The sequence below is a fragment of the Schistocerca nitens genome, chromosome 6, assembly GCF_023898315.1.
Source record: "Schistocerca nitens isolate TAMUIC-IGC-003100 chromosome 6, iqSchNite1.1, whole genome shotgun sequence".
In the NCBI taxonomy this organism is placed as follows: domain Eukaryota; kingdom Metazoa; phylum Arthropoda; class Insecta; order Orthoptera; family Acrididae; genus Schistocerca; species Schistocerca nitens.
This window is the reverse complement of record NC_064619.1, coordinates 114,926,651-114,942,668: the sequence shown is the minus strand read 5'-3', so window position 1 is coordinate 114,942,668 and position 16,018 is coordinate 114,926,651. Positions and strand designations below refer to the sequence as shown.

The window sequence follows — 16,018 nt, the reverse complement described above, 5'->3', positions numbered from 1 at the left end:
CCATGTGAAGAGGCGCAAGCAGATGCTACCATTCTGCGAGATTCCTGCAGAAGGTATACGAATTGCGTTGATATACAGAGCACAAGGGAGCCAAAGTCAAGGCCTCCGTGGCGCAATCGGCTAGCGCGTTCGGCTGTTAACCGAAAGGTTGGTGGTTCGAGCCCACCCGGGGGCGAAATCGTTTTAACCGGCACCGAGGTGAGGACATACGTCAACTTTGTTAGAGATACACAGCTAGCGTGACAATTTGGCTGTGTTTGAGTGATGCCACACAGCCTTATACACATTCAGCCAAGTGACACTGTAGGTAAAAACATGGCCCTACACAGACGTTCTACTGTTTTCCTATTTATTCGCCATGTGTGACTGCAGTAGAGCGACGCCCACTACAAAAGACGTATTCTTTACATTCAATTTCAGCGTATACGTCGCGACTGCCATATGACAGGGCCTGTCTCTCGATGTCGATTTGTATTTGGTGTCTCTTAAGTGTCGGTCTGCAGTGGGCCGCTGTTGGCCGAGAGACGTGCAGTCGCCTTACATGAAGCCCCATGGGCAACGCCAGTGCCACTGTGGACAACAGCATACTGTAGCCAGAGAGAGGAGCCGAAAGGTGCATTTCGCAGTCGAGCCACGCTATCCCACAAGCTGTGCACTAGGTCAGGATTGTGCAGACCGCAAACTTCTGGTGGCCCGACGCTCGTCGTCGATCGTAAGGGCGAAACAGTCAAGAGATTTGGAAAACGGCAATGTGGACACCCCCAGCAGCAGCTGTGTGCCAAATCCGATATCTGGTCGAGGGCTGCAAGATTCAGTATGATGAAGTGACAATTCGGGGATAGCTCGCAAACGCTAAGCTGCCGCCTTCTTAGCTCAGTGGTAGAGCACTGGTCTCGTAAACCAGGGGTCGTGAGTTCGAACCTCACAGAAGGCATTCATTTTTTTAACCTTCCTGCAAGGAGCGGAGCTATCTCGAGCAGCATCTAACACATGGCAGTACACTGAATGAAAGGGATGTTCTACAACCTATGACAAGTATTCTACTGGCCTCAGAGGTTTTCTGAATGCATAGGCACAACAGTGGTTTGTATGCATTTTGCAGTATAATGTCATGCTTGGCGATGTCATTCGTTTACGAGCCTCGCTACAGTGTGCATGCACGTTATCCATGTGAAGAGGCGCAAGCAGATGCTACCATTCTGCGAGATTCCTGCAGAAGGTATACGAATTGCGTTGATATACAGAGCACAAGGGAGCCAAAGCCAAGGCCTCCGTGGCGCAATCGGCTAGCGCGTTCGGCTGTTAACCGAAAGGTTGGCGGTTCGAGCCCACCCGGGGGCGAAATCGTTTTAACCGGCACCGAGGTGAGGACATACGTCAACTTTGTTAGAGATACACAGCTAGCGTGACAATTTGGCTGTGTTTGAGTGATGCCACACAGCCTTATACACATTCAGCCAAGTGACACTGTAGGTAAAAACATGGCCCTACACAGACGTTCTACTGTTTTCCTATTTATTCGCCATGTGTGACTGCAGTAGAGCGACGCCCACTACAAAAGACGTATTCTTTACATTCAATTTCAGCGTATACGTCGCGACTGCCATATGACAGGGCCTGTCTCTCGATGTCGATTTGTATTTGGTGTCTCTTAAGTGTCGGTCTGCAGTGGGCCGCTGTTGGCCGAGAGACGTGCAGTCGCCTTACATGAAGCCCCATGGGCAACGCCAGTGCCACTGTGGACAACAGCATACTGTAGCCAGAGAGAGGAGCCGAAAGGTGCATTTCGCAGTCGAGCCACGCTATCCCACAAGCTGTGCACTAGGTCAGGATTGTGCAGACCGCAAACTTCTGGTGGCCCGACGCTCGTCGTCGATCGTAAGGGCGAAACAGTCAAGAGATTTGGAAAACGGCAATGTGGACACCCCCAGCAGCAGCTGTGTGCCAAATCCGATATCTGGTCGAGGGCTGCAAGATTCAGTATGATGAAGTGACAATTCGGGGATAGCTCGCAAACGCTAAGCTGCCGCCTTCTTAGCTCAGTGGTAGAACACTGGTCTCGTAAACCAGGGGTCGTGAGTTCGAACCTCACAGAAGGCATTCATTTTTTTAACCTTCCTGCAAGGAGCGGAGCTATCTCGAGCAGCATCTAACACATGGCAGTACACTGAATGAAAGGGATGTTCTACAACCTATGACAAGTATTCTACTGGCCTCAGAGGTTTTCTGAATGCATAGGCACAACAGTGGTTTGTATGCATTTTGCAGTATAATGTCATGCTTGGCGATGTCATTCGTTTACGAGCCTCGCTACAGTGTGCATGCACGTTATCCATGTGAAGAGGCGCAAGCAGATGCTACCATTCTGCGAGATTCCTGCAGAAGGTATACGAATTGCGTTGATATACAGAGCACAAGGGAGCCAAAGCCAAGGCCTCCGTGGCGCAATCGGCTAGCGCGTTCGGCTGTTAACCGAAAGGTTGGCGGTTCGAGCCCACCCGGGGGCGAAATCGTTTTAACCGGCACCGAGGTGAGGACATACGTCAACTTTGTTAGAGATACACAGCTAGCGTGACAATTTGGCTGTGTTTGAGTGATGCCACACAGCCTTATACACATTCAGCCAAGTGACACTGTAGGTAAAAACATGGCCCTACACAGACGTTCTACTGTTTTCCTATTTATTCGCCATGTGTGACTGCAGTAGAGCGACGCCCACTACAAAAGACGTATTCTTTACATTCAATTTCAGCGTATACGTCGCGACTGCCATATGACAGGGCCTGTCTCTCGATGTCGATTTGTATTTGGTGTCTCTTAAGTGTCGGTCTGCAGTGGGCCGCTGTTGGCCGAGAGACGTGCAGTCGCCTTACATGAAGCCCCATGGGCAACGCCAGTGCCACTGTGGACAACAGCATACTGTAGCCAGAGAGAGGAGCCGAAAGGTGCATTTCGCAGTCGAGCCACGCTATCCCACAAGCTGTGCACTAGGTCAGGATTGTGCAGACCGCAAACTTCTGGTGGCCCGACGCTCGTCGTCGATCGTAAGGGCGAAACAGTCAAGAGATTTGGAAAACGGCAATGTGGACACCCCCAGCAGCAGCTGTGTGCCAAATCCGATATCTGGTCGAGGGCTGCAAGATTCAGTATGATGAAGTGACAATTCGGGGATAGCTCGCAAACGCTAAGCTGCCGCCTTCTTAGCTCAGTGGTAGAGCACTGGTCTCGTAAAGCAGGGGTCGTGAGTTCGAACCTCACAGAAGGCATTCATTTTTTTAACCTTCCTGCAAGGAGCGGAGCTATCTCGAGCAGCATCTAACACATGGCAGTACACTGAATGAAAGGGATGTTCTACAACCTATGACAAGTATTCTACTGGCCTCAGAGGTTTTCTGAATGCATAGGCACAACAGTGGTTTGTATGCATTTTGCAGTATAATGTCATGCTTGGCGATGTCATTCGTTTACGAGCCTCGCTACAGTGTGCATGCACGTTATCCATGTGAAGAGGCGCAAGCAGATGCTACCATTCTGCGAGATTCCTGCAGAAGGTATACGAATTGCGTTGATATACAGAGCACAAGGGAGCCAAAGTCAAGGCCTCCGTGGCGCAATCGGCTAGCGCGTTCGGCTGTTAACCGAAAGGTTGGTGGTTCGAGCCCACCCGGGGGCGAAATCGTTTTAACCGGCACCGAGGTGAGGACATACGTCAACTTTGTTAGAGATACACAGCTAGCGTGACAATTTGGCTGTGTTTGAGTGATGCCACACAGCCTTATACACATTCAGCCAAGTGACACTGTAGGTAAAAACATGGCCCTACACAGACGTTCTACTGTTTTCCTATTTATTCGCCATGTGTGACTGCAGTAGAGCGACGCCCACTACAAAAGACGTATTCTTTACATTCAATTTCAGCGTATACGTCGCGACTGCCATATGACAGGGCCTGTCTCTCGATGTCGATTTGTATTTGGTGTCTCTTAAGTGTCGGTCTGCAGTGGGCCGCTGTTGGCCGAGAGACGTGCAGTCGCCTTACATGAAGCCCCATGGGCAACGCCAGTGCCACTGTGGACAACAGCATACTGTAGCCAGAGAGAGGAGCCGAAAGGTGCATTTCGCAGTCGAGCCACGCTATCCCACAAGCTGTGCACTAGGTCAGGATTGTGCAGACCGCAAACTTCTGGTGGCCCGACGCTCGTCGTCGATCGTAAGGGCGAAACAGTCAAGAGATTTGGAAAACGGCAATGTGGACACCCCCAGCAGCAGCTGTGTGCCAAATCCGATATCTGGTCGAGGGCTGCAAGATTCAGTATGATGAAGTGACAATTCGGGGATAGCTCGCAAACGCTAAGCTGCCGCCTTCTTAGCTCAGTGGTAGAGCACTGGTCTCGTAAACCAGGGGTCGTGAGTTCGAACCTCACAGAAGGCATTCATTTTTTTAACCTTCCTGCAAGGAGCGGAGCTATCTCGAGCAGCATCTAACACATGGCAGTACACTGAATGAAAGGGATGTTCTACAACCTATGACAAGTATTCTACTGGCCTCAGAGGTTTTCTGAATGCATAGGCACAACAGTGGTTTGTATGCATTTTGCAGTATAATGTCATGCTTGGCGATGTCATTCGTTTACGAGCCTCGCTACAGTGTGCATGCACGTTATCCATGTGAAGAGGCGCAAGCAGATGCTACCATTCTGCGAGATTCCTGCAGAAGGTATACGAATTGCGTTGATATACAGAGCACAAGGGAGCCAAAGCCAAGGCCTCCGTGGCGCAATCGGCTAGCGCGTTCGGCTGTTAACCGAAAGGTTGGCGGTTCGAGCCCACCCGGGGGCGAAATCGTTTTAACCGGCACCGAGGTGAGGACATACGTCAACTTTGTTAGAGATACACAGCTAGCGTGACAATTTGGCTGTGTTTGAGTGATGCCACACAGCCTTATACACATTCAGCCAAGTGACACTGTAGGTAAAAACATGGCCCTACACAGACGTTCTACTGTTTTCCTATTTATTCGCCATGTGTGACTGCAGTAGAGCGACGCCCACTACAAAAGACGTATTCTTTACATTCAATTTCAGCGTATACGTCGCGACTGCCATATGACAGGGCCTGTCTCTCGATGTCGATTTGTATTTGGTGTCTCTTAAGTGTCGGTCTGCAGTGGGCCGCTGTTGGCCGAGAGACGTGCAGTCGCCTTACATGAAGCCCCATGGGCAACGCCAGTGCCACTGTGGACAACAGCATACTGTAGCCAGAGAGAGGAGCCGAAAGGTGCATTTCGCAGTCGAGCCACGCTATCCCACAAGCTGTGCACTAGGTCAGGATTGTGCAGACCGCAAACTTCTGGTGGCCCGACGCTCGTCGTCGATCGTAAGGGCGAAACAGTCAAGAGATTTGGAAAACGGCAATGTGGACACCCCCAGCAGCAGCTGTGTGCCAAATCCGATATCTGGTCGAGGGCTGCAAGATTCAGTATGATGAAGTGACAATTCGGGGATAGCTCGCAAACGCTAAGCTGCCGCCTTCTTAGCTCAGTGGTAGAACACTGGTCTCGTAAACCAGGGGTCGTGAGTTCGAACCTCACAGAAGGCATTCATTTTTTTAACCTTCCTGCAAGGAGCGGAGCTATCTCGAGCAGCATCTAACACATGGCAGTACACTGAATGAAAGGGATGTTCTACAACCTATGACAAGTATTCTACTGGCCTCAGAGGTTTTCTGAATGCATAGGCACAACAGTGGTTTGTATGCATTTTGCAGTATAATGTCATGCTTGGCGATGTCATTCGTTTACGAGCCTCGCTACAGTGTGCATGCACGTTATCCATGTGAAGAGGCGCAAGCAGATGCTACCATTCTGCGAGATTCCTGCAGAAGGTATACGAATTGCGTTGATATACAGAGCACAAGGGAGCCAAAGCCAAGGCCTCCGTGGCGCAATCGGCTAGCGCGTTCGGCTGTTAACCGAAAGGTTGGCGGTTCGAGCCCACCCGGGGGCGAAATCGTTTTAACCGGCACCGAGGTGAGGACATACGTCAACTTTGTTAGAGATACACAGCTAGCGTGACAATTTGGCTGTGTTTGAGTGATGCCACACAGCCTTATACACATTCAGCCAAGTGACACTGTAGGTAAAAACATGGCCCTACACAGACGTTCTACTGTTTTCCTATTTATTCGCCATGTGTGACTGCAGTAGAGCGACGCCCACTACAAAAGACGTATTCTTTACATTCAATTTCAGCGTATACGTCGCGACTGCCATATGACAGGGCCTGTCTCTCGATGTCGATTTGTATTTGGTGTCTCTTAAGTGTCGGTCTGCAGTGGGCCGCTGTTGGCCGAGAGACGTGCAGTCGCCTTACATGAAGCCCCATGGGCAACGCCAGTGCCACTGTGGACAACAGCATACTGTAGCCAGAGAGAGGAGCCGAAAGGTGCATTTCGCAGTCGAGCCACGCTATCCCACAAGCTGTGCACTAGGTCAGGATTGTGCAGACCGCAAACTTCTGGTGGCCCGACGCTCGTCGTCGATCGTAAGGGCGAAACAGTCAAGAGATTTGGAAAACGGCAATGTGGACACCCCCAGCAGCAGCTGTGTGCCAAATCCGATATCTGGTCGAGGGCTGCAAGATTCAGTATGATGAAGTGACAATTCGGGGATAGCTCGCAAACGCTAAGCTGCCGCCTTCTTAGCTCAGTGGTAGAGCACTGGTCTCGTAAAGCAGGGGTCGTGAGTTCGAACCTCACAGAAGGCATTCATTTTTTTAACCTTCCTGCAAGGAGCGGAGCTATCTCGAGCAGCATCTAACACATGGCAGTACACTGAATGAAAGGGATGTTCTACAACCTATGACAAGTATTCTACTGGCCTCAGAGGTTTTCTGAATGCATAGGCACAACAGTGGTTTGTATGCATTTTGCAGTATAATGTCATGCTTGGCGATGTCATTCGTTTACGAGCCTCGCTACAGTGTGCATGCACGTTATCCATGTGAAGAGGCGCAAGCAGATGCTACCATTCTGCGAGATTCCTGCAGAAGGTATACGAATTGCGTTGATATACAGAGCACAAGGGAGCCAAAGTCAAGGCCTCCGTGGCGCAATCGGCTAGCGCGTTCGGCTGTTAACCGAAAGGTTGGTGGTTCGAGCCCACCCGGGGGCGAAATCGTTTTAACCGGCACCGAGGTGAGGACATACGTCAACTTTGTTAGAGATACACAGCTAGCGTGACAATTTGGCTGTGTTTGAGTGATGCCACACAGCCTTATACACATTCAGCCAAGTGACACTGTAGGTAAAAACATGGCCCTACACAGACGTTCTACTGTTTTCCTATTTATTCGCCATGTGTGACTGCAGTAGAGCGACGCCCACTACAAAAGACGTATTCTTTACATTCAATTTCAGCGTATACGTCGCGACTGCCATATGACAGGGCCTGTCTCTCGATGTCGATTTGTATTTGGTGTCTCTTAAGTGTCGGTCTGCAGTGGGCCGCTGTTGGCCGAGAGACGTGCAGTCGCCTTACATGAAGCCCCATGGGCAACGCCAGTGCCACTGTGGACAACAGCATACTGTAGCCAGAGAGAGGAGCCGAAAGGTGCATTTCGCAGTCGAGCCACGCTATCCCACAAGCTGTGCACTAGGTCAGGATTGTGCAGACCGCAAACTTCTGGTGGCCCGACGCTCGTCGTCGATCGTAAGGGCGAAACAGTCAAGAGATTTGGAAAACGGCAATGTGGACACCCCCAGCAGCAGCTGTGTGCCAAATCCGATATCTGGTCGAGGGCTGCAAGATTCAGTATGATGAAGTGACAATTCGGGGATAGCTCGCAAACGCTAAGCTGCCGCCTTCTTAGCTCAGTGGTAGAGCACTGGTCTCGTAAACCAGGGGTCGTGAGTTCGAACCTCACAGAAGGCATTCATTTTTTTAACCTTCCTGCAAGGAGCGGAGCTATCTCGAGCAGCATCTAACACATGGCAGTACACTGAATGAAAGGGATGTTCTACAACCTATGACAAGTATTCTACTGGCCTCAGAGGTTTTCTGAATGCATAGGCACAACAGTGGTTTGTATGCATTTTGCAGTATAATGTCATGCTTGGCGATGTCATTCGTTTACGAGCCTCGCTACAGTGTGCATGCACGTTATCCATGTGAAGAGGCGCAAGCAGATGCTACCATTCTGCGAGATTCCTGCAGAAGGTATACGAATTGCGTTGATATACAGAGCACAAGTGGTTTGTATGCATTTTGCAGTATAATGTCATGCTTGGCGATGTCATTCGTTTACGAGCCTCGCTACAGTGTGCATGCACGTTATCCATGTGAAGAGGCGCAAGCAGATGCTACCATTCTGCGAGATTCCTGCAGAAGGTATACGAATTGCGTTGATATACAGAGCACAAGGGAGCCAAAGTCAAGGCCTCCGTGGCGCAATCGGCTAGCGCGTTCGGCTGTTAACCGAAAGGTTGGTGGTTCGAGCCCACCCGGGGGCGAAATCGTTTTAACCGGCACCGAGGTGAGGACATACGTCAACTTTGTTAGAGATACACAGCTAGCGTGACAATTTGGCTGTGTTTGAGTGATGCCACACAGCCTTATACACATTCAGCCAAGTGACACTGTAGGTAAAAACATGGCCCTACACAGACGTTCTACTGTTTTCCTATTTATTCGCCATGTGTGACTGCAGTAGAGCGACGCCCACTACAAAAGACGTATTCTTTACATTCAATTTCAGCGTATACGTCGCGACTGCCATATGACAGGGCCTGTCTCTCGATGTCGATTTGTATTTGGTGTCTCTTAAGTGTCGGTCTGCAGTGGGCCGCTGTTGGCCGAGAGACGTGCAGTCGCCTTACATGAAGCCCCATGGGCAACGCCAGTGCCACTGTGGACAACAGCATACTGTAGCCAGAGAGAGGAGCCGAAAGGTGCATTTCGCAGTCGAGCCACGCTATCCCACAAGCTGTGCACTAGGTCAGGATTGTGCAGACCGCAAACTTCTGGTGGCCCGACGCTCGTCGTCGATCGTAAGGGCGAAACAGTCAAGAGATTTGGAAAACGGCAATGTGGACACCCCCAGCAGCAGCTGTGTGCCAAATCCGATATCTGGTCGAGGGCTGCAAGATTCAGTATGATGAAGTGACAATTCGGGGATAGCTCGCAAACGCTAAGCTGCCGCCTTCTTAGCTCAGTGGTAGAACACTGGTCTCGTAAACCAGGGGTCGTGAGTTCGAACCTCACAGAAGGCATTCATTTTTTTAACCTTCCTGCAAGGAGCGGAGCTATCTCGAGCAGCATCTAACACATGGCAGTACACTGAATGAAAGGGATGTTCTACAACCTATGACAAGTATTCTACTGGCCTCAGAGGTTTTCTGAATGCATAGGCACAACAGTGGTTTGTATGCATTTTGCAGTATAATGTCATGCTTGGCGATGTCATTCGTTTACGAGCCTCGCTACAGTGTGCATGCACGTTATCCATGTGAAGAGGCGCAAGCAGATGCTACCATTCTGCGAGATTCCTGCAGAAGGTATACGAATTGCGTTGATATACAGAGCACAAGGGAGCCAAAGCCAAGGCCTCCGTGGCGCAATCGGCTAGCGCGTTCGGCTGTTAACCGAAAGGTTGGCGGTTCGAGCCCACCCGGGGGCGAAATCGTTTTAACCGGCACCGAGGTGAGGACATACGTCAACTTTGTTAGAGATACACAGCTAGCGTGACAATTTGGCTGTGTTTGAGTGATGCCACACAGCCTTATACACATTCAGCCAAGTGACACTGTAGGTAAAAACATGGCCCTACACAGACGTTCTACTGTTTTCCTATTTATTCGCCATGTGTGACTGCAGTAGAGCGACGCCCACTACAAAAGACGTATTCTTTACATTCAATTTCAGCGTATACGTCGCGACTGCCATATGACAGGGCCTGTCTCTCGATGTCGATTTGTATTTGGTGTCTCTTAAGTGTCGGTCTGCAGTGGGCCGCTGTTGGCCGAGAGACGTGCAGTCGCCTTACATGAAGCCCCATGGGCAACGCCAGTGCCACTGTGGACAACAGCATACTGTAGCCAGAGAGAGGAGCCGAAAGGTGCATTTCGCAGTCGAGCCACGCTATCCCACAAGCTGTGCACTAGGTCAGGATTGTGCAGACCGCAAACTTCTGGTGGCCCGACGCTCGTCGTCGATCGTAAGGGCGAAACAGTCAAGAGATTTGGAAAACGGCAATGTGGACACCCCCAGCAGCAGCTGTGTGCCAAATCCGATATCTGGTCGAGGGCTGCAAGATTCAGTATGATGAAGTGACAATTCGGGGATAGCTCGCAAACGCTAAGCTGCCGCCTTCTTAGCTCAGTGGTAGAACACTGGTCTCGTAAACCAGGGGTCGTGAGTTCGAACCTCACAGAAGGCATTCATTTTTTTAACCTTCCTGCAAGGAGCGGAGCTATCTCGAGCAGCATCTAACACATGGCAGTACACTGAATGAAAGGGATGTTCTACAACCTATGACAAGTATTCTACTGGCCTCAGAGGTTTTCTGAATGCATAGGCACAACAGTGGTTTGTATGCATTTTGCAGTATAATGTCATGCTTGGCGATGTCATTCGTTTACGAGCCTCGCTACAGTGTGCATGCACGTTATCCATGTGAAGAGGCGCAAGCAGATGCTACCATTCTGCGAGATTCCTGCAGAAGGTATACGAATTGCGTTGATATACAGAGCACAAGGGAGCCAAAGCCAAGGCCTCCGTGGCGCAATCGGCTAGCGCGTTCGGCTGTTAACCGAAAGGTTGGCGGTTCGAGCCCACCCGGGGGCGAAATCGTTTTAACCGGCACCGAGGTGAGGACATACGTCAACTTTGTTAGAGATACACAGCTAGCGTGACAATTTGGCTGTGTTTGAGTGATGCCACACAGCCTTATACACATTCAGCCAAGTGACACTGTAGGTAAAAACATGGCCCTACACAGACGTTCTACTGTTTTCCTATTTATTCGCCATGTGTGACTGCAGTAGAGCGACGCCCACTACAAAAGACGTATTCTTTACATTCAATTTCAGCGTATACGTCGCGACTGCCATATGACAGGGCCTGTCTCTCGATGTCGATTTGTATTTGGTGTCTCTTAAGTGTCGGTCTGCAGTGGGCCGCTGTTGGCCGAGAGACGTGCAGTCGCCTTACATGAAGCCCCATGGGCAACGCCAGTGCCACTGTGGACAACAGCATACTGTAGCCAGAGAGAGGAGCCGAAAGGTGCATTTCGCAGTCGAGCCACGCTATCCCACAAGCTGTGCACTAGGTCAGGATTGTGCAGACCGCAAACTTCTGGTGGCCCGACGCTCGTCGTCGATCGTAAGGGCGAAACAGTCAAGAGATTTGGAAAACGGCAATGTGGACACCCCCAGCAGCAGCTGTGTGCCAAATCCGATATCTGGTCGAGGGCTGCAAGATTCAGTATGATGAAGTGACAATTCGGGGATAGCTCGCAAACGCTAAGCTGCCGCCTTCTTAGCTCAGTGGTAGAGCACTGGTCTCGTAAACCAGGGGTCGTGAGTTCGAACCTCACAGAAGGCATTCATTTTTTTAACCTTCCTGCAAGGAGCGGAGCTATCTCGAGCAGCATCTAACACATGGCAGTACACTGAATGAAAGGGATGTTCTACAACCTATGACAAGTATTCTACTGGCCTCAGAGGTTTTCTGAATGCATAGGCACAACAGTGGTTTGTATGCATTTTGCAGTATAATGTCATGCTTGGCGATGTCATTCGTTTACGAGCCTCGCTACAGTGTGCATGCACGTTATCCATGTGAAGAGGCGCAAGCAGATGCTACCATTCTGCGAGATTCCTGCAGAAGGTATACGAATTGCGTTGATATACAGAGCACAAGGGAGCCAAAGCCAAGGCCTCCGTGGCGCAATCGGCTAGCGCGTTCGGCTGTTAACCGAAAGGTTGGCGGTTCGAGCCCACCCGGGGGCGAAATCGTTTTAACCGGCACCGAGGTGAGGACATACGTCAACTTTGTTAGAGATACACAGCTAGCGTGACAATTTGGCTGTGTTTGAGTGATGCCACACAGCCTTATACACATTCAGCCAAGTGACACTGTAGGTAAAAACATGGCCCTACACAGACGTTCTACTGTTTTCCTATTTATTCGCCATGTGTGACTGCAGTAGAGCGACGCCCACTACAAAAGACGTATTCTTTACATTCAATTTCAGCGTATACGTCGCGACTGCCATATGACAGGGCCTGTCTCTCGATGTCGATTTGTATTTGGTGTCTCTTAAGTGTCGGTCTGCAGTGGGCCGCTGTTGGCCGAGAGACGTGCAGTCGCCTTACATGAAGCCCCATGGGCAACGCCAGTGCCACTGTGGACAACAGCATACTGTAGCCAGAGAGAGGAGCCGAAAGGTGCATTTCGCAGTCGAGCCACGCTATCCCACAAGCTGTGCACTAGGTCAGGATTGTGCAGACCGCAAACTTCTGGTGGCCCGACGCTCGTCGTCGATCGTAAGGGCGAAACAGTCAAGAGATTTGGAAAACGGCAATGTGGACACCCCCAGCAGCAGCTGTGTGCCAAATCCGATATCTGGTCGAGGGCTGCAAGATTCAGTATGATGAAGTGACAATTCGGGGATAGCTCGCAAACGCTAAGCTGCCGCCTTCTTAGCTCAGTGGTAGAACACTGGTCTCGTAAACCAGGGGTCGTGAGTTCGAACCTCACAGAAGGCATTCATTTTTTTAACCTTCCTGCAAGGAGCGGAGCTATCTCGAGCAGCATCTAACACATGGCAGTACACTGAATGAAAGGGATGTTCTACAACCTATGACAAGTATTCTACTGGCCTCAGAGGTTTTCTGAATGCATAGGCACAACAGTGGTTTGTATGCATTTTGCAGTATAATGTCATGCTTGGCGATGTCATTCGTTTACGAGCCTCGCTACAGTGTGCATGCACGTTATCCATGTGAAGAGGCGCAAGCAGATGCTACCATTCTGCGAGATTCCTGCAGAAGGTATACGAATTGCGTTGATATACAGAGCACAAGGGAGCCAAAGCCAAGGCCTCCGTGGCGCAATCGGCTAGCGCGTTCGGCTGTTAACCGAAAGGTTGGCGGTTCGAGCCCACCCGGGGGCGAAATCGTTTTAACCGGCACCGAGGTGAGGACATACGTCAACTTTGTTAGAGATACACAGCTAGCGTGACAATTTGGCTGTGTTTGAGTGATGCCACACAGCCTTATACACATTCAGCCAAGTGACACTGTAGGTAAAAACATGGCCCTACACAGACGTTCTACTGTTTTCCTATTTATTCGCCATGTGTGACTGCAGTAGAGCGACGCCCACTACAAAAGACGTATTCTTTACATTCAATTTCAGCGTATACGTCGCGACTGCCATATGACAGGGCCTGTCTCTCGATGTCGATTTGTATTTGGTGTCTCTTAAGTGTCGGTCTGCAGTGGGCCGCTGTTGGCCGAGAGACGTGCAGTCGCCTTACATGAAGCCCCATGGGCAACGCCAGTGCCACTGTGGACAACAGCATACTGTAGCCAGAGAGAGGAGCCGAAAGGTGCATTTCGCAGTCGAGCCACGCTATCCCACAAGCTGTGCACTAGGTCAGGATTGTGCAGACCGCAAACTTCTGGTGGCCCGACGCTCGTCGTCGATCGTAAGGGCGAAACAGTCAAGAGATTTGGAAAACGGCAATGTGGACACCCCCAGCAGCAGCTGTGTGCCAAATCCGATATCTGGTCGAGGGCTGCAAGATTCAGTATGATGAAGTGACAATTCGGGGATAGCTCGCAAACGCTAAGCTGCCGCCTTCTTAGCTCAGTGGTAGAGCACTGGTCTCGTAAACCAGGGGTCGTGAGTTCGAACCTCACAGAAGGCATTCATTTTTTTAACCTTCCTGCAAGGAGCGGAGCTATCTCGAGCAGCATCTAACACATGGCAGTACACTGAATGAAAGGGATGTTCTACAACCTATGACAAGTATTCTACTGGCCTCAGAGGTTTTCTGAATGCATAGGCACAACAGTGGTTTGTATGCATTTTGCAGTATAATGTCATGCTTGGCGATGTCATTCGTTTACGAGCCTCGCTACAGTGTGCATGCACGTTATCCATGTGAAGAGGCGCAAGCAGATGCTACCATTCTGCGAGATTCCTGCAGAAGGTATACGAATTGCGTTGATATACAGAGCACAAGGGAGCCAAAGCCAAGGCCTCCGTGGCGCAATCGGCTAGCGCGTTCGGCTGTTAACCGAAAGGTTGGCGGTTCGAGCCCACCCGGGGGCGAAATCGTTTTAACCGGCACCGAGGTGAGGACATACGTCAACTTTGTTAGAGATACACAGCTAGCGTGACAATTTGGCTGTGTTTGAGTGATGCCACACAGCCTTATACACATTCAGCCAAGTGACACTGTAGGTAAAAACATGGCCCTACACAGACGTTCTACTGTTTTCCTATTTATTCGCCATGTGTGACTGCAGTAGAGCGACGCCCACTACAAAAGACGTATTCTTTACATTCAATTTCAGCGTATACGTCGCGACTGCCATATGACAGGGCCTGTCTCTCGATGTCGATTTGTATTTGGTGTCTCTTAAGTGTCGGTCTGCAGTGGGCCGCTGTTGGCCGAGAGACGTGCAGTCGCCTTACATGAAGCCCCATGGGCAACGCCAGTGCCACTGTGGACAACAGCATACTGTAGCCAGAGAGAGGAGCCGAAAGGTGCATTTCGCAGTCGAGCCACGCTATCCCACAAGCTGTGCACTAGGTCAGGATTGTGCAGACCGCAAACTTCTGGTGGCCCGACGCTCGTCGTCGATCGTAAGGGCGAAACAGTCAAGAGATTTGGAAAACGGCAATGTGGACACCCCCAGCAGCAGCTGTGTGCCAAATCCGATATCTGGTCGAGGGCTGCAAGATTCAGTATGATGAAGTGACAATTCGGGGATAGCTCGCAAACGCTAAGCTGCCGCCTTCTTAGCTCAGTGGTAGAACACTGGTCTCGTAAACCAGGGGTCGTGAGTTCGAACCTCACAGAAGGCATTCATTTTTTTAACCTTCCTGCAAGGAGCGGAGCTATCTCGAGCAGCATCTAACACATGGCAGTACACTGAATGAAAGGGATGTTCTACAACCTATGACAAGTATTCTACTGGCCTCAGAGGTTTTCTGAATGCATAGGCACAACAGTGGTTTGTATGCATTTTGCAGTATAATGTCATGCTTGGCGATGTCATTCGTTTACGAGCCTCGCTACAGTGTGCATGCACGTTATCCATGTGAAGAGGCGCAAGCAGATGCTACCATTCTGCGAGATTCCTGCAGAAGGTATACGAATTGCGTTGATATACAGAGCACAAGGGAGCCAAAGCCAAGGCCTCCGTGGCGCAATCGGCTAGCGCGTTCGGCTGTTAACCGAAAGGTTGGCGGTTCGAGCCCACCCGGGGGCGAAATCGTTTTAACCGGCACCGAGGTGAGGACATACGTCAACTTTGTTAGAGATACACAGCTAGCGTGACAATTTGGCTGTGTTTGAGTGATGCCACACAGCCTTATACACATTCAGCCAAGTGACACTGTAGGTAAAAACATGGCCCTACACAGACGTTCTACTGTTTTCCTATTTATTCGCCATGTGTGACTGCAGTAGAGCGACGCCCACTACAAAAGACGTATTCTTTACATTCAATTTCAGCGTATACGTCGCGACTGCCATATGACAGGGCCTGTCTCTCGATGTCGATTTGTATTTGGTGTCTCTTAAGTGTCGGTCTGCAGTGGGCCGCTGTTGGCCGAGAGACGTGCAGTCGCCTTACATGAAGCCCCATGGGCAACGCCAGTGCCACTGTGGACAACAGCATACTGTAGCCAGAGAGAGGAGCCGAAAGGTGCATTTCGCAGTCGAGCCACGCTATCCCACAAGCTGTGCACTAGGTCAGGATTGTGCAGACCGCAAACTTCTGG

The 16,018-nt window shown here is 50.6% G+C and overlaps 27 non-coding genes across 27 annotated transcripts; all 27 read left to right on the top strand.

Moving 5' to 3' along the window:
- The first annotated feature begins 101 nt into the window (after positions 1-101).
- Positions 102-175, top strand: Trnan-guu (transfer RNA asparagine (anticodon GUU)). The gene has a single exon. It is a non-coding gene; the product is annotated as a tRNA-Asn (tRNA).
- Positions 176-862: 687 nt separating this feature from the next.
- Trnat-cgu (transfer RNA threonine (anticodon CGU)) lies at positions 863-934 on the top strand. Its single transcript has one exon. It is a non-coding gene; the product is annotated as a tRNA-Thr (tRNA).
- Positions 935-1,267: 333 nt separating this feature from the next.
- Trnan-guu (transfer RNA asparagine (anticodon GUU)) lies at positions 1,268-1,341 on the top strand. Its single transcript has one exon. It is a non-coding gene; the product is annotated as a tRNA-Asn (tRNA).
- A 687-nt stretch (positions 1,342-2,028) lies between these two features.
- Trnat-cgu (transfer RNA threonine (anticodon CGU)) lies at positions 2,029-2,100 on the top strand. Its single transcript has one exon. It is a non-coding gene; the product is annotated as a tRNA-Thr (tRNA).
- Positions 2,101-2,433: 333 nt separating this feature from the next.
- Positions 2,434-2,507, top strand: Trnan-guu (transfer RNA asparagine (anticodon GUU)). Its single transcript has one exon. It is a non-coding gene; the product is annotated as a tRNA-Asn (tRNA).
- A 687-nt stretch (positions 2,508-3,194) lies between these two features.
- On the top strand, positions 3,195-3,266 carry Trnat-cgu (transfer RNA threonine (anticodon CGU)). Its single transcript has one exon. It is a non-coding gene; the product is annotated as a tRNA-Thr (tRNA).
- A 333-nt stretch (positions 3,267-3,599) lies between these two features.
- Positions 3,600-3,673, top strand: Trnan-guu (transfer RNA asparagine (anticodon GUU)). Its single transcript has one exon. It is a non-coding gene; the product is annotated as a tRNA-Asn (tRNA).
- Positions 3,674-4,360: 687 nt separating this feature from the next.
- Positions 4,361-4,432, top strand: Trnat-cgu (transfer RNA threonine (anticodon CGU)). Its single transcript has one exon. It is a non-coding gene; the product is annotated as a tRNA-Thr (tRNA).
- Positions 4,433-4,765: 333 nt separating this feature from the next.
- Trnan-guu (transfer RNA asparagine (anticodon GUU)) lies at positions 4,766-4,839 on the top strand. Its single transcript has one exon. It is a non-coding gene; the product is annotated as a tRNA-Asn (tRNA).
- A 687-nt stretch (positions 4,840-5,526) lies between these two features.
- Positions 5,527-5,598, top strand: Trnat-cgu (transfer RNA threonine (anticodon CGU)). The gene has a single exon. It is a non-coding gene; the product is annotated as a tRNA-Thr (tRNA).
- Positions 5,599-5,931: 333 nt separating this feature from the next.
- Trnan-guu (transfer RNA asparagine (anticodon GUU)) lies at positions 5,932-6,005 on the top strand. Its single transcript has one exon. It is a non-coding gene; the product is annotated as a tRNA-Asn (tRNA).
- Positions 6,006-6,692: 687 nt separating this feature from the next.
- On the top strand, positions 6,693-6,764 carry Trnat-cgu (transfer RNA threonine (anticodon CGU)). Its single transcript has one exon. It is a non-coding gene; the product is annotated as a tRNA-Thr (tRNA).
- Positions 6,765-7,097: 333 nt separating this feature from the next.
- Trnan-guu (transfer RNA asparagine (anticodon GUU)) lies at positions 7,098-7,171 on the top strand. The gene has a single exon. It is a non-coding gene; the product is annotated as a tRNA-Asn (tRNA).
- A 687-nt stretch (positions 7,172-7,858) lies between these two features.
- Positions 7,859-7,930, top strand: Trnat-cgu (transfer RNA threonine (anticodon CGU)). The gene has a single exon. It is a non-coding gene; the product is annotated as a tRNA-Thr (tRNA).
- Positions 7,931-8,434: 504 nt separating this feature from the next.
- Trnan-guu (transfer RNA asparagine (anticodon GUU)) lies at positions 8,435-8,508 on the top strand. Its single transcript has one exon. It is a non-coding gene; the product is annotated as a tRNA-Asn (tRNA).
- Positions 8,509-9,195: 687 nt separating this feature from the next.
- Trnat-cgu (transfer RNA threonine (anticodon CGU)) lies at positions 9,196-9,267 on the top strand. The gene has a single exon. It is a non-coding gene; the product is annotated as a tRNA-Thr (tRNA).
- Positions 9,268-9,600: 333 nt separating this feature from the next.
- On the top strand, positions 9,601-9,674 carry Trnan-guu (transfer RNA asparagine (anticodon GUU)). The gene has a single exon. It is a non-coding gene; the product is annotated as a tRNA-Asn (tRNA).
- Positions 9,675-10,361: 687 nt separating this feature from the next.
- On the top strand, positions 10,362-10,433 carry Trnat-cgu (transfer RNA threonine (anticodon CGU)). Its single transcript has one exon. It is a non-coding gene; the product is annotated as a tRNA-Thr (tRNA).
- A 333-nt stretch (positions 10,434-10,766) lies between these two features.
- Positions 10,767-10,840, top strand: Trnan-guu (transfer RNA asparagine (anticodon GUU)). The gene has a single exon. It is a non-coding gene; the product is annotated as a tRNA-Asn (tRNA).
- Positions 10,841-11,527: 687 nt separating this feature from the next.
- Positions 11,528-11,599, top strand: Trnat-cgu (transfer RNA threonine (anticodon CGU)). Its single transcript has one exon. It is a non-coding gene; the product is annotated as a tRNA-Thr (tRNA).
- A 333-nt stretch (positions 11,600-11,932) lies between these two features.
- Positions 11,933-12,006, top strand: Trnan-guu (transfer RNA asparagine (anticodon GUU)). Its single transcript has one exon. It is a non-coding gene; the product is annotated as a tRNA-Asn (tRNA).
- Positions 12,007-12,693: 687 nt separating this feature from the next.
- Positions 12,694-12,765, top strand: Trnat-cgu (transfer RNA threonine (anticodon CGU)). The gene has a single exon. It is a non-coding gene; the product is annotated as a tRNA-Thr (tRNA).
- Positions 12,766-13,098: 333 nt separating this feature from the next.
- Trnan-guu (transfer RNA asparagine (anticodon GUU)) lies at positions 13,099-13,172 on the top strand. The gene has a single exon. It is a non-coding gene; the product is annotated as a tRNA-Asn (tRNA).
- A 687-nt stretch (positions 13,173-13,859) lies between these two features.
- Positions 13,860-13,931, top strand: Trnat-cgu (transfer RNA threonine (anticodon CGU)). The gene has a single exon. It is a non-coding gene; the product is annotated as a tRNA-Thr (tRNA).
- A 333-nt stretch (positions 13,932-14,264) lies between these two features.
- On the top strand, positions 14,265-14,338 carry Trnan-guu (transfer RNA asparagine (anticodon GUU)). Its single transcript has one exon. It is a non-coding gene; the product is annotated as a tRNA-Asn (tRNA).
- Positions 14,339-15,025: 687 nt separating this feature from the next.
- Positions 15,026-15,097, top strand: Trnat-cgu (transfer RNA threonine (anticodon CGU)). Its single transcript has one exon. It is a non-coding gene; the product is annotated as a tRNA-Thr (tRNA).
- Positions 15,098-15,430: 333 nt separating this feature from the next.
- On the top strand, positions 15,431-15,504 carry Trnan-guu (transfer RNA asparagine (anticodon GUU)). Its single transcript has one exon. It is a non-coding gene; the product is annotated as a tRNA-Asn (tRNA).
- Positions 15,505-16,018: the final 514 nt, after the last annotated feature.